This window comes from Euprymna scolopes, chromosome 42 (assembly GCF_053919585.1).
Source record: "Euprymna scolopes isolate OS-2025 chromosome 42, ASM5391958v1, whole genome shotgun sequence".
In the NCBI taxonomy this organism is placed as follows: Eukaryota; Metazoa; Mollusca; class Cephalopoda; order Sepiida; family Sepiolidae; genus Euprymna; species Euprymna scolopes.
The window spans coordinates 41,169,657-41,185,715 of NC_136523.1; the positions used below are offsets into that span (position 1 = coordinate 41,169,657).

At 36.2% G+C, this 16,059-nt stretch overlaps 1 long non-coding RNA gene across 1 annotated transcript in view; it reads left to right on the top strand.

Moving 5' to 3' along the window:
- The first annotated feature begins 7,007 nt into the window (after positions 1-7,007).
- Positions 7,008-16,059, top strand: part of LOC145267041 (uncharacterized) — a 689,166-nt gene continuing 680,114 nt past the window's right edge. Inside the window, exon 1 of the long non-coding RNA XR_013864812.1 lies at positions 7,008-7,141. This is a non-coding gene — a long non-coding RNA (uncharacterized LOC145267041). The remainder of the gene's footprint in view (positions 7,142-16,059) is intronic.

Sequence of the window (16,059 nt, forward strand, 5' to 3'; positions counted from 1 at the left end):
GGTCGCCATGGAACTCAACGCCCAAGGAGTACCTAAAGTTGCACTTATGCACTTATGTTACCGTGCTATTTTTTAAAATAGTATTTTCCTGTTAAATTCAAATTTTACAATATGTTTTTCTTTTATTAATTTGTTAAGTGAAAGTACAGATAACCCGGTCGGTTTCTAATGCGAGGAAAATCTAGCCCCCCCCCCCCAAAAAAAAGGGGTCTCTGGATAATAACAAAACATTAAAATTGCCTCAGTCTTGAAAGATTTCTTCTCTACTGAACGAGGAAAAAAACGGTGAAGTGTAGTTCACCTTCTGTTTCTCTCCCCCTCTCTCAATATCTCTCTCTATCCATCTCTCCCTTTCCCTCTCTCAATCTATCATTCTCTCTATATCACCCTCTCCATCTCTCTTTGAGCCCTTTCTCTCTCTAACTCCCTCTATCTCTCTCCTTTCCTCTGTTTCATCCCTCTCTGTTTCTAACACTCCACCCCTCTCTCTCTCTGTTTATCTATCAATCCCTTTATCTCTCTATCTCCTTCTCTTTCTCTTCCTCTCACTGTCTCTTTTCTATCTATATATCTTCCTCTCTATCTGTCCATCTCTAATCCCTCATCCTATTTTAGTCTCCTAAATTAATTACAGTGAATAAGGCATTGTCAAAACATGGATAAATCCTATTTTAATCACCTAATTTACTGACTGTGAGAATAGAAGTTATTTGGAAATTACTGCTACCTTGAACAGCACCAGAAGTAACTGGTAAAACCTTTCTAATTAAATTGATTTTGGCAGCCATTTGGTAACAAAATGACATAGCCTTAGCCCTTGCTGCATGAGGAATACCTGCGACCTTGCTGCCAAGTAGAAGAATTATTTATTCTACTTTAAAGCATTCAACTTTTCAAAAATCTCATCCTCGACATCTCCAAAACATCCAATATGGGGAAAAATATTGCAGAAATGCAAACTTATTGTTTAGGATGAATGCACAATGGTACGCAAAAAATCACTTGAGGCTCTTGGTCGATCCTTGCAAGATTTGCGTGGCAATGTCTGACCATTTGGGAATGCAGTAATATTGCTTGCAGGAGATTTCAGACAAATGTTACCTGTTATTCTTCAACCAACACCAGCAGATGAAATAAATGCTTGCCTCAAATACTCTACTTTTTTGTTCCATGTGAAGACATTAAACTTAACTCAAAATATGCATGTACAGTTGCAGACTGTTCGATCCGCACAAAAACTTTTGCATCACTTGTGGGAAATTGGGTACGTAAAGTGCCAGCTGATGAGAGTTAAGGGCAAAATTCTTTGACTTTTAACTTCTGTAATTTCTGTTTATTTCATCAAAAGAATAGTTAGTTTAAAAGGTTTTTTCAGATATTAAAATTATAAGAATTCCATTTGACTGAGTGAATGAGCTATTGTTGCAGGTCAATACAAAGATGCCCATGAACTTAACGCTATAATTAAATGTAAAATTCCAAGTGAGGTAGTCAAATACAAATCCATCGACACTGTTGTGAAAGCAGATAAAGTGGTTAATTATCCAACAGTTATATTTGCCAGGGATGCCACCGCATGTATTGTAACTGAAATTTGGTGTACTAATTATCATGTTGTGAAATATAAACCAATCCAAGCTTTGCAATGGCACATACCTTGCAGTAAAAAAAATAACAAACAATATCATAGAAACAGCAATCTTTACAGGACCTTTCAGAGATGAATATATCTTCATTCCATGCATTCCTATGATTCCACCGGATACATCATTACACTTTAGCAAATTGCACTTTCCAATTTTATTGCCATTTGCATTAACCATCAACAAAGCACAGGGAACAATCTTTACAATTGTGGGCCTTACAGTTACACACTGACTGTTTTTTCACATGGACAATTTATATTACATATTCAAGAGTCACCAAACCGGAAAATCTCTATATCAGCTAAGAAAATGGAACAACAAAAACTGTGTACCCATGCAAAATGGAAATTTAAACCTATAAGAAACATGCTTTTTCTCATTTTGGAACTTTTTCCATTGCGTCAATTTGAGCCACAGCAACGCGTGGCAGGGTACAGCTAGTATATATATATCAACATATATATATATATATTGATTTAAATTCAATATATATATTAAGTTTGTTTTTGAAATGTCGTTACTTTCAATGTATACCGTTTTCGTTTAAAATTGTATAAAATTATATGATAATTGAAAAAAAAAACAAATAGGAAAAACAGGGAAAATTAAAACAAAAATAAATAATTGATAAATAAAAAATAAAAATACGGAAGTACGGGTTAAAACGGAAAACTATTTTTACATAACACCAAAAGATGGAGGAAGTGAGGAAGACATGGCTGTGGAATATTTTTTACCCGAATATGATGTCCAGCATGTTAAAAATATAACATTTGTTGTAAAAATCTAATGGCTAAACATCTGAAGAAGTTGGTGGTGGACATGATATTTGTACGGAAACATAACTCGTAACATAGCCACTCATTAATGAAACAGTTGTAATGGAAAAATCCAGGAAATAAACGAAGGTTATAAAAAAGAAAACCCGAGTCTTTGAATTTTCAACAAAACTTTGCATTATATATATATATATATATATATATTGTAGAAATGGTAATTGATAAAAACAGAAGAAAGTGCTCAATACTGTTGTAGAGCAAATATGCGTTTTATTTTTATTACCGTATCTTTCTGTTAAGTTACATTTTTGTTTCAGCTACTCGGCCGTTTTTTTATTTTTTGTCGTCTGTAGCTTCCTCTGACTTTTACAGAAACCAGATTTCTGTAAAAGTCTGAGGAAGCGACAGACGGCCAAAAAAACGGCCGGGTAGCTGAAACAATAATGTAACTTAACAAATACGGTAATAAAAAATAAAACGTATATATATATATTATATAGAGTTTTTGAGAATAGCTCGCGTTACTCTAAAATTAACAGATTTTATACCACCAGTTTCTAGCTTAGTAATAAGGATTATAAAACAAGGTGGGGATAAAAATAAAATATTTAAACAGTTAAATAAAGCATTGGTTCGTTATCCTGATGCTTTTGAATCGTTTAAGATAAACCAGACTATATTAATAAAGGAAATCCAAAACTATATTAGCAATGTATAAAATGTATTTATAATTACATATAATAAATTTATATATATAAAAAAAAAATGTATATATGTAAAAATAAAATATTTTTAACCTTTATATATCTAATTTTAAATAAATAAGAATGTAAATATACAAACTACTAATTATAGTGGGGGTAATAAGTAGTTAAATGGATTAATCCAAAGCTTATAAATACAAGACTGATATATTAAAAAATTTATCCATTTTAAATGTGGAAATTGATGAATTGCACAGGTAAGAAATTCATTTTTATACTATGAAAAGATTAGTAATTGCAATTAAGAATAAGAAATTGGATAACATTTTTTGTAACATGTCTTCTTCCTAAGATTAAAGGTGGTGGTGTTTGATCAACACTGTTGGGGAGCCATGAAGTAATATACTGTTTTGTTTTTAAATCCCCGAAACAGTGTTTCATGGTAAACAACTGATGATCCCTTGAAAAGAAAAATTGGTATTATAGTAAATTTGAGAGAGTTGATGCAGTGATTGCAGGTGATTAAATGACTTACTGACTAGATGGTTTTTTAACGAATGATAAAAAGTAATTTTTGTATAGTTTCAAATGTTAAAAACTTCAAAGACTATATATATATATATATATATATATATATATATATATATATATATTTGATTTAAAGTTTATGAGGGTTTTTATAAGCATGAAAAACGATGTTACTTTTTGTATTTAATATTTTTATTGGTATTTTTTATAATTCAAGCGGACCTCCGCTCTTAGTCACAAAAAAAGTATCGAAATGAAATATATATATACGCCACTTATCATGTGGGTGGATTACTTTGGTAAGTGAAAGGATAGTATTAACTTAAAATTTATACTTAGAGAGATAGACATAGAAAGAAAGAAAGAGTGAAAGAGAGAGAGAGAGAGAGAGAGAAAGGAAGTGTCAATGTGCGAGAGAGAAAGAGAGTGTCATCAAAACGCGTTAGAGAGTAAGAGAGAGAAAGTGAGGGACTAATTACGATTGAGAAAGAGGAAAGAGAAAAAAGATAAAGAGATAGAGGGGTATAAAAGAGGGAGTGATAATAAGAGGAAGAGAGAGAAAGAGAAAGAGAGAGGCACAGAGAGACAGTAAAGAGAAAAAGAAAAAAGAGAAGGTAAAAAAGAGAGAGATAGAGAGAGAGGTAAAGAAAGTGAGAGAGAGAGTGAGAGAGAGAGAGAGGTAGAAAGAGAGAGAGAGTGAGAGAGAGAGTCAGAGAGAGAGAAAGAGAGAGAGAGAGAGAGAGAGTCGATAAAGCTTTCGTAATAGACATCCTCTCTAAGGATACTTTCGCGTGGAGTCGAATGTGAGCCAAATGTTCCGCAATCACGAACTACGCTTCTCTCGAATCGGCGCTGCTTGATTACAGAACGACTGGAAACACAGCTGGGATAAGCAGAGAGCTCTCCCTCACATGGCATCTTAATCTGCGTCGTTCTAGGAGATCAGCCATTTTTGTTTTTTGTTTTTTTTTTTTTTTGAAAAAAAAAAAGAGTTGGTTTATTGCTAATCGCCTGAGGCGCCCTTACCGGGGAATGACGATAGGGCTGCCTAAACAATCTTTTTTTTTTTTTTTTTTCAGGAAAGAGATTTCTTCCTCTTGGACGCTGTCTTTTCAGATCCCACTTTCCGGACCTCGTGTCGAAACTTCCCCCCCCCCCGGCAGGAAGAGAGGAGATAAAAGTACCCATTATAATACTGACCAGGCTTCGACGGCGCTTAACTTCCGTGATTAACGGGGACGTGTGTGTTCAAGTAATTATGGCGTATAAGAGAGAGAGAGAGAGAGAGAGAGAGAGAGAGAGAGAGAGAGAGAGAGAGAGAGAAAAGGAGCAGCCTTTATTAAAAAGAGTCGAAAGCGAGGAAATCCTTAAATAACAAGAAATTAAGTCACACAACAAAAAATAACACGATAATAATATAATAACCTTAAGAGGCGGTCATTTAATCTACGCGCTTATCGCTGAAAATGACAATTGAGTTTGAAATCTCGACGTGAATGCTCATTTGACTGACCGACAAGTTCGATGGCGTATTATTTTTGAAAACTTAAGCGTGACAGACCAGCCGACGAAACACACTTTAGTTGACATGTGACGTACAAACGGACGTTATTTCAATTTGAAAAATAAGCATGGCGTACAGACCGTATAAGTTTGTAAAATCGCACTGAGGAGCGAACATAAGTGAATGTATATTAATTAAAATTAATTAGTATTAATTAACTAGTCTTTAATTAACTGCGGTGTATCCATGTGCATGTGTATGTGCGTGTGTTTGTGTATGTGTGTGTGCCTGCGTGCGTGTTTTTTGTGCGTGCATTGTGAGTGTGTGTGCGCGTGTGTGTGTGCTCGCTTGCTTGATTGCGTGCATGTTTTTATGTGTGTGTGTGTGTGTGTTTGCGTGTGTGTGCATGCGTGTGGATTAGTGCTTGCGCGTTTGTGTGTGTATGTGTGTGTGCGTGTGTGTTTGCGTGCCTGTTTGTGTGCATACGCGCGTGCGTGCGTGTATGTGTGTTGTTGCGACTGTTGCGTGTGTGTGCGTGTGCGTGTGTGTGTGTGTGTGCGTGTGTGTGCGTGCGTGTGTGCTACGTGTGCGTGCGTGTGTGTGTGTTGCGACTGTTGCGTGTGTGTGTGTGTGTGTGCGCGTGTGTGCGTGCGTGTGTGTGCACGTGTGTGTATGTGCGCGCGTGTGTGTGTTTGAGATTGCGATTGAAAGATGAATGGAGAAAGAAAGAAAGGAAGAAAGAAAGAAAAAAAGGAAGAAAGAAAGAAAAAAAAGAAAAAGAAAGGAAGAAAGAAAGAGACGAAAAGAGACACTAAGAAAAACACAGAGAAAAATAGAAATAGATATATTAAAAGAGACTAAGACAGAGAGAGAAAGAAGGAAAGAGAGGGGTCACAGAAACAAATAGAGATGTGGGGAAAAACCCAGAGAGAAACTAAGAGTTTATTCGTATTATTTGGATTCTTCGGACTACTGTTCACATCTTGAGTGTTATTTTCACAAAGTTACGGTCGATGAAAACCCCAACCTTCTTCAGGTGAATTTGGGGATCTTTATGTCGAACTCGGGAATCTATACCTAATTTCGAACGGAACCTGTTTATTTAATCCACGTAAAATTCAGTTGTAAGTTAGACTTTTCAGTAGGTTGAAAGTTCAATCGTCAGTGTTGGCGACACTGTAAATACTAATGTAAATTACTGAGGATTCCTACTCTATCATGGTTGACGGAACGAGAACATGATACTCCGATGGATTAAATAAAGGGTTCGACAGAGAAAGAGAGAGAGAGAGAGAGAGAGAAAGAGAGAGATAGAGAGCGATGGATTGACATTGACATGGAGACAGTAAGATAAAAAGAATAAAAAATGATAGAGAGATAGATAGATAGATAGATAGATAGATAGATAGAGAGAGAGAGAGAGAGAGAGAGAGAGAGAGTGTGTGTGTGTGTGTATGTATGTGTGTGTGTGCACGCGCTCACGCGTGTGTGTTTGGGAGAGAAAGAGACGAACTGAGTTATTTACAGAAGCGGATATATATATATATATATATATATATATATATATATATATATATATATATAGAGAGAGAGAGAGAGAGAGAGAGAGAGAGAGAGAGAACGGCGGTAAGAACAATGTGAAAAGAAACCATTAACAGAAACAAAAAGATAGAGTGAGAGGGAAAGAGGGGAGAAAGAGAGAAAGAGGAATGTATACATAAACAGGGAGTGAGCAAGACGGACGGATACACAGAGAGAAAGAGAAAGAGTGCGAAAGAGAGAGAGAGAGAGAAAGAGAGAGAGAAAAAAAGAGAGAGAGAGAGAGAGGAGGGGGGAGTGTTGAATTCGAAGCAGCGGAGGAAGAGACGTAGTCAGAGTGGGAGGCGAAAGAAACTGCCGTCTTCTTTTCATTCATAGCAAGTCGAAGGCTCTAATCGGAAAAATGTACGGAGCATTGGATGATGGGCAATTAATATAAAGGTAAGATTTCGTTCCATATTTTTTTTGTTTTTTTGTTTTTTTTTACCCGTTGAAACCAAGGAAAAGAAAAAGAAGACATTGCGAAAAGAAAGAAAAAAAAAACTGTATTTATTCAAATACTGGCTGTACAAATAGCGGCGTTGTCCGGGAGTTTTCTTTGTATCACCCCCCCCCTTTTTATATAACTAAACCTTTTTTTTTTCAACACCCTTTTTTTTGTTCTAATTATTTACTCACTGGGAGTAGTCACACAAGTCATCATCAAAGATTTCTCTTCGAAAACAACTTGCGGCATTCTCCGGAGTCTGAGTGACAACAAGTCTCTCCAGATTCCCAGTATTCTCCACCTCTTTCGATAACCATTGCAGATGAATTTGCGATATGGTAACGGTCGCTTACCATTGATTTCTCGTTGGCAGCAATCATTGGTTTTCACTGAAATTTGGGTGGCAAAAAGCCTTTCCAAAGTCCCAGTCCTCTTTGCACAAATCCAGTGGAGGTCTGGCTAGTGCTTTTTCTCCTCGATCTTTCCACCCTCTATGACCCTCTTCGCTTATTTGGTGTTGCGTCAGTTTTTAGTGACACATAAACAAACAAACAAACAAACAAACAAAAAAGTTAGTTTTTATAGCTTTGTTGCTCAACTCCCCACCCGAATAGTTCAGAGCGGATTACAAATTGCATTGCTGTGATAGGTGAACGCTCGCGTTCATGACCTGAACGTTTTATCTTTCTGTTGCAGATATTTACAGTGTGAGATTCTAAGAAAGCAAACCCTGTCATGGACGTGCGTCAGACGCAGAGAAAAAAAAACATCACTCGATCAATATTTACCGGCGCCTGTTGAACGTTTTACGAAGAAGATTTAATTGATGTCAGCATGGTTAGGAGATGGGTTCGTCGATTTTAGAGGCGAAAGAGAAGTGAATGACAGCTTGCGCTTCGGTGTTTTACGACTGAAACATCAAAAGAGGCCGGCGAAAGTGCATGGAGAAGGCTAGCGATTATGTAGAAAAATAAATCCGGGAGCACAAAAGGATCGCTCGTTTTAATGATACCACTCCCGTCTTCGTAGCTCTTCAACGTTTACGTTTTTGAGATAAAGATTAAAAAAAAAAAGAAGCTTACTTTTTTTTTTAATGCCAGTTGAGACGCCTGTTTATTCGACAGTTTAAAGGCTTCCAAATTCTTTTCAAACGCCACGAAGTTATTAATTCTTTTTTGGGGGGGAGGGAGGGAGGGTGGCTATCCTGTTTACGCTCCAATCTCTGACGACATCACTTCGGCATCTTTCAACAGGTTGCGTTAGCAGCCGGGGAATGCCGGAACGAAGAATGGCAGACGATTAATTCAAAATACGCCCCTCCTCCTCGTGTTAAGAATGGCTTTCTATTTTAATGCGAAGTAGCCGGACTAGCAACTGGATAAATATTATTTTTTGTTTGTTTGTTTTTTTGTTTGTTTGTTTGTTTGTTTGTTTGTTTGTTTACGTGTCTCCCTAAGAGGGCTGAGTTAGACACAAGATCGATTTTTAATGTGGGGGGTAAAACCAGCTCCTCAAAAAGGGGCACTCTGGTTAGTAACAAAAACAAAAAATGTATCGGTCATGAAGGATTTCTCGTTCACTAATCGAGACCAAAAAGTGGAGTGAAAAAAACTGAAGTACAGCATCAAAGCAGATACTGCACTTTGATCCTGGCCCGAAGGCCAAAAACCTTCTTTTTTTTTCTAGCTCAGTTGTTTAGGAAGAAACAGAAATGCATTGTGGGTGATTTAATTCGTAACTGTTTTTTTAATCGGCTTCATAAAAGTTTGTTTTAGTATTTGAGGCTTTTGCGTTATTGGTTTCCATAAATAATCGATCAGAAATAAAGATATAAAAAATAAAATAAAATAACAATGTTTCCGAATTTTTTTACGATGAGGATTTTAATTTTTTTTTTTTTCTTTTTTTTTTTTTTTTGCATATTCAGACTACTATTCTCACCTTGGTTATTATTTTCGTAATTTTTAAGATTTTTCCACTCCAACACTCACCTTTAAAATGACAACTTTTTAATGTTTTCAGGTATACTGAAACCGAATATCATATTCAAATTTGGGACAGACAAATACTTTTCTGGATATTAAAACATTTTTTTCAATGTATCTATCTATCTATACTTCTATAAATTGCTTTTTTTTTGTGTACTGATAATCATATTTTAAACCCCTTTTTCTATTTATTTAAAAAGGGAAATACAACTTTGTTATATAGGGATCGTGGAATTGCATTCATCTGCAAAAGATCTGGCTAATTTGCATATATTTTTAAACATTCATTGTAATCAATTAGTTTTTTTTTTCGGTTTTCTTATAGGATTATCATTAATTACGTGTAATTATATTCATGCAGATATTCTACATGATTTATACTTGCATAATATTTGCGTAAAAATCTTAGAGTCAACAGAAACTCTTTCTCTATATATTTATGTATGCGTATATAATTTTGTTTAAAAAAGATGTGCCTACAAAACCTCTCTGTCAGTGTTTGGTCTATAGATATGAAACTTAATATATAGGGTATTCGAACCCATGCGAAACTTTATATTCGGGTTTTAGTCAGGGAAAATCGGTACAAAAGTGTGGGAATTAAAAACAAAATGACATTTGTCAGGTGAAGCTCGATCGATGCCATTACGAATATGCACGATTAACGTAATAGATATTGGTTCATGTTTTAATTTTTAACTTCGCAGTAAAGATTCCTCCATTGTACAGTCATTAACGTCAAAGAAAGAAAGAAACCGTAAGCTAAAAGTTTTGGTTTCGATTCTCGGTGGTGGCGCAAGGGTAATTTTTTTTTACTTTTTGAATCATTACTATATATTGGGTATAATATAATATAATATAATAATAAATACGAAATCTGAATTAATCAAAATATTATATTTAAGCGTATTTTACGATCGGGCAATGCCGGGGGGGCTGCTACTTCCTTAAAAAATATAAGCGACGTTCGCCATTCTTAACATGGGGAGGAGGTGGGTTTTTTCGTAAAAAAAAAAAAAAAATGCGCATTATTACTTTTCAGTAGGGAAAGAAAACATAAACAAATTCCTGATGAACCGCTCCCTTAAGTGTGCCTGTTTCCCACCTGACTACAACTTGAATGCTTTCAAGTCCAACATAAACAAATGCCTGATGAACCGCCCCCTCAAGTAAGACACTTTATCAAATCTTCAATACTAACAATTACTACGATACTATCCCTTTGATTACTGTACATGCAATAACCCTTATCCCCGAGTGGCTTCCGGGCCTTGATAAAGTGGTGACAACCTTGCAAAGAAAACAACAACAAAAAAACAAACATGGCCACCAGTAAAAAACATAATGGGTTACATTGGATAATAAAGCTCCTAATATCCAATTTGTCTGTCCCAAATTTAAATGTGATATTCGTTTTCAGCATACCCGAAAATACAAAAGTCGTAATTTTAAATGTGACTGCTAAGGCGAAAAGAAAGTAAACACTTTCCAATATTTTCAGAAGGTTTCAGTCGAGTTAGCATCCGGCCTTCTTCAGGCTGCATCTTCTTGAACTTGGGAATCTTTATGTCGAACTCGGGAATCTGCAGGGAATTTCGAACTGAATACTTTATTTATCTGCTAAGGCTTGGCTGTTTTTAAAAAGCGCCCAAAAATTCGAACTAGATTAGTTTACATGAACACGTAGTGCAAGGGATAAGGGCGTTGGTACAGACTCAGTTCTGATTGATACTCTGCTGTCAGTTCAAAGGTCAAAACATTACTGCATGCTATAATAACTAAGTCTTGACAAAGATCAAAGTGTAGTATCTGCATGTTTTCTGTCTCAAACAAGCCGGAAAACAGTGAGGGTGTTTATTATTTAAAAAGGGTGGAAGGGTTTTATAAACACCGGTTTTTGCTTTTTGTTTTTCTCCCGTTCCCCGATAAAATAGAATTACTGTTATTAAAAGAAACGACTTACTGTTATATATATATACTAGCAAAAGTACCCGTCGTTGACTGGGTTCAAAAACAGCCTACAGAAAATGGACTCTGATTTATGAAAATATGATAGGTTATGAGAAGTAAGGGTTGTAAAGAGATAGCTTCGAATTTGGGGGTATCAAAACCAAAGCAAAATATGATGAAAGTAAAAATAAAATAGATAAACCCCATAATTTATTATACCATACCTGTTCACACTGAAACACTTATCACAATATTCTGTGGATCTATATATATATATATATATATATATATATATATATATATATATATATATATATATATATATATATATATATATAAACTTGTTAAACTTCGTGACATATTTCCATTTTATGGAGGTCAGGTGTGAACGAGCACCCATAATTTTTTATACCATATTTCTTCAAACTGAAACATAATTATCAAATTATATTTACGCAAATAGATATGAAAGTCTTTATTAAAGTTTGAGCCTATTTCTTCTATTCTATGGAGGCCAGGCGCGAGCGCAGACCCAACAATTTTATTATACCATCCCTATTTAAGTTAAAACATACTTATCAAAGTATTCTTATGTACATCTATATCAAAAACACTTGTAAACGTTTTTTTTTAATTTAAACATTTTTTTCCATACTTTGTGGACCAGGCGCGAACGCAGACCCCACAACTTTAATGAACCACCATTCTGCCAGATCAAACATACCCATTCCTGTGTCTCGATACACCTTCTATCATTATATGAATTAGTTTTTTAAAATAGTCACCCATATAGGAGCCTATTCGTGACCACACACACACACACACACAGCTTTATATTATATATATATTACTGTTATATATATATATATACACACACACGCACACACGCACACACACACACATATATATATATATATTTATATATACATCTATATATATATTTAAAAAATCGATGTGGGAATTTTCAGTAGGACGATTCTTGGAGTGAATGTGGTATTATGGTTACTGAAGATTCTGGCTAGGAGTAGCATAGACAAATCTAAATAAAGTGAAATGATGAGCGTACCCCCCTCTCCCAAACTTGTGCCTAATTTATTTCAATGAGTGTACAACTTATTGAAATAAATAAAATTTTCAAAGTGTACTATCTGTTTTGATACGACTCTTCTTTTTTATTCTGGGTCAGTGAATGTAAAAATCCTTCTAGACTGAGGAAATTTCTTCTTTCGTTTCGCACCCTGATACAGTAGGAAGAGTTGGAAAAAATGTTGGAAAACTTTGAATTAGTCTCTTATACATAAGCAGCAAAATCCCACCCCAACACAGTAGGGGATCCCTAGATGTAGGACGGCCTTCTACTCTAAGAGCTTCTTCCCCAGAACTGCTAGACTTTGGAATTCTCGTCCGGTTTCCTGCTTCCGAAACTTAACTGGCATGTCAAAGTTCAAATGTAATGTGAACAGGCATCTTCCTGCTAAATACCCTAAAAAGTACCCCTGAAACTTAGGTCCCTGATAGTAGCCCCCTACATCAAAGTGGCAATGTGCTTTGTTTGGGGTGAATATGTAATAAAAAAAAAACCCATTAAATATCGAATATGTAACAATACAGACGTTTACACATGTATTAACGTGTAGGCACTCGGGACCCAGCACGTTGTAGCAGATTACGTCGCAAGGAATAGAAGACAAGTGATAACTCGACTCACTTTTTTTTCCGTCTTAATATCATCATGAGTTGCATCTTCAGCTTCCGGTGTGAATTGAGGACCCACGTGATTTATTTTTCTCCATTCCTTCCGATCCAGGGCAAGTTAATGAAATAAATTTTATTCAATAATATCTACGATGAAGAGAACGTCCTCCCAGGTGTAAAGGGGTTGTTGTAAACTCTAAAAAGTCTGAAGAAAAATAAAGTGTACTCCATAAGGTCCCAAAAGTGCAACCAATGTAATCCGTCTCTCCTCTAGGACAGACTTCATGCTTTGATAAGCTTCTGGGATTGATCTGTACTGCTGACCTGAAATGGAACACGTACATCAAGTCTGTTGCCAAGGTCGCTGGAAAAATGGTAGGATCTTTCTACCGCTCCAGAAGATATCTCACTGCTGATGCAATTCTATATCTATATAAAAGCCAAGTACGTCCAAGGATGGAGTACTGCTGCCACATCTGGACAGGAGCTGCTAAGGACAGCATATCCTGCCTTAACAGAGTACAAAATAGATTTCGTAGCCTAGTAGGAGGGGATGCCCTTTTCTCTTACATGCAACCACAGAAGAGACGTTGCGAGCCCGTCTTTGGTTTATCGTTATTTCCATGGCAAGTGCTCGTCTGAGCTCCAATCTCTGGTCCCACCTCGCCAATCTTTCACGAAAAACATCCGTCTAGCTGAAACCACTGTCAATAATTTTCCCCACTCTTTATCTGTGCCTAAATCAAAACGTAGATTCCATGAACAAAGCTTCTTTCTTAGAAGTGCACGCCTGTGGAAACTCTGTTCCGTTTGCCTGTTCCCCACCTGACTAACAACTTGGATTTGTTCAAGTCCAACATAAACAAATTCCTGATAAACCGCCCCCTTAAGTAAGACAGTTTATCAAATCTCCATTACTAACGATTACTACGATACTATCCCATCGATTACTGTACACGCAATAACCCTTATCCCCGAGTGGCTTCCGGGCCTTGATAAGTGGAGACTTCCATGTAAAAAAAAAACATGCGAGAGAAGTAGTTCAAACATCCATCATGAGTCGCATCTTCCGCTTCCGGTGCAGATTGCGAACCCACGTGACTTATTTTTCACTATTCCTTCCGATCCAGGGCAAGTTGGTTGATGGACGCCCAACTGTTAAGAGACGTCCAATTAAAAACATTTTCTCTCCACCTTCTCTTTGGCTTTCCTCTGCCTCGTTTACCGTCTAGCACACCCTTAAAGCCTAACTTTGACAGGTCAGGGGTTGATCGTTTTACATGGCCAAAAATTCTAAGGGTTTTACTTTTGATTTTATTAAATAGACGGGGTAGAGAAATAATTTGACGGGGGAGGATGTTTTTTTTTGTTTGTTTCTTCGATTTGGCGATGTCCCATAATGAAACGCATTACGTGATTTTGAAACGCATCAATGCGATTGGCTAGTTGTTTAGTTCATGCGATACAACCAAGGTCATATAAAACTATTGGGAAAACTTCAATTAAATAAAATTTTACGGCACCCTTTTTGATTTTAGAATAACGACATTTATTTCCGGACATTTTCCCGAATAAAACGTGGTCGTGCTTCTTCTCTCTGACCTCTTTCCTTTAGAACGTGGTCTTATGTCTATACGTACGTTCTGGCAATAGTCTTTTTCTTTTACCCTACCGTGACGTCACTTCGCACATAGCTCGACATTTGCATACGTGCGTCCACGTTCTATTCCAGATTTTACGTATTTGAAATTTTAATGAGGTTCTGACCCCTATAGGTCAATGTGAATATTCGGCAGATAAGGGGATAGCTTATAGATTCAGAACCACTTCCATTGTCTTCCCGGAAATTTTAAACATATGATTTAAATTTAATTGAAAAAAAAAATTATTGAAATTTTTATTATAATTCAGGTTGTTTACCCCTTCCCACGTCGATATGATGTGACACAAGGGTCACGGAAAGTGAGATTCAAAAAACCAGTGTCCTAGAAGAAGAGCACTCTGGCCTGCAGAAAATACTCGGACGGCCCAGTCGGCATTCCCCGTCAAGGGCGCCTCGAGCGTTCGCAATCAACTAACCCCTTTCTCAAAGGGAGTGGGGGAGGCAACACTTTGGAGGGTGGACCTCGTAGAGCTGTAAAAGGATCATACACCGCGATCAAATCGAACTAAGAGCGATTGATTGGCTAATCAATATTTCAATCTGCTTAAGCTGACAGGACAAGAATAATCTATCGCCACGGACTACAAAAAGTGTTACGTTCGAAAGTTCCTATAGATTCCTGTGTTTGGCAGAAAGATGTGCAGCGTTATGTTTCTGATGGTTTTTTTTAAATTTTTTTTTAGCTGGTGATTATTTTTATTTAATAGATTATTTGGTTTATTCTGACTACTGCTCTCATAAGTGACGGGACAATTCCAATAATTTTTCCGATTCCGATACAATTACTGATTCTGATTCCGATTCAATATAACTCTCTAAATATTTAACTATAAAATGGATATTTTCTCCCGATTATCGTAAAAACCCATCTCAATTGTGCATATATTTTCTCAAACGTAAAAAAAAACACACTTGTGTGAGGGGGGGGGTGATCTATAGATTTTAGTTTGACTAGAAGTTTTAATCAGTAAATATTTATTATTTTATTATTACTACCAGTAGTAGAATATTTTTTTAAAAAACAAAATCAAATAAAAAAAACATTAAAAGAATCGTTTCAGGTATCGGAAAATAGTCGATTCCGATACCCCCAAAAGTTCCGATTTTTCTAATTCCCGATTGTTTTCTTATTAATATTTATTTAAATAAAAGCTAATCTTTTCTCTGACAAAGAGTATGGATTCAAACAATGTCGTTCTACTGCAGATATTTTAACATTTGGATATATCAAGGACTACAGCACTAGCTTCGCCCGCCTTATGCAATACATATACTATGCATTGGATAAGGTGACGAAGCCAGTAGCCCTTGATATGTTTTTTATCAAATCTGGAACAAAGGGCTGCTAATGAAATTAAATCGTACCGTATCCAGCGCGGCCGTAGCTGAGATTGAACGCATTATACGAGTTCGTAGTGTAATTCGAATGTTGTCGAAATTGGATGGAGACTAAGCTGCTTTCCTTTACAAATTACAAGTTTCTCCAACCATCGATATTCATGACAAATAACACCCTACCTGAGAATTCTACCTTTATACTCCTTGGCTTAACCTTCATAGGCAATACGAACTAGAA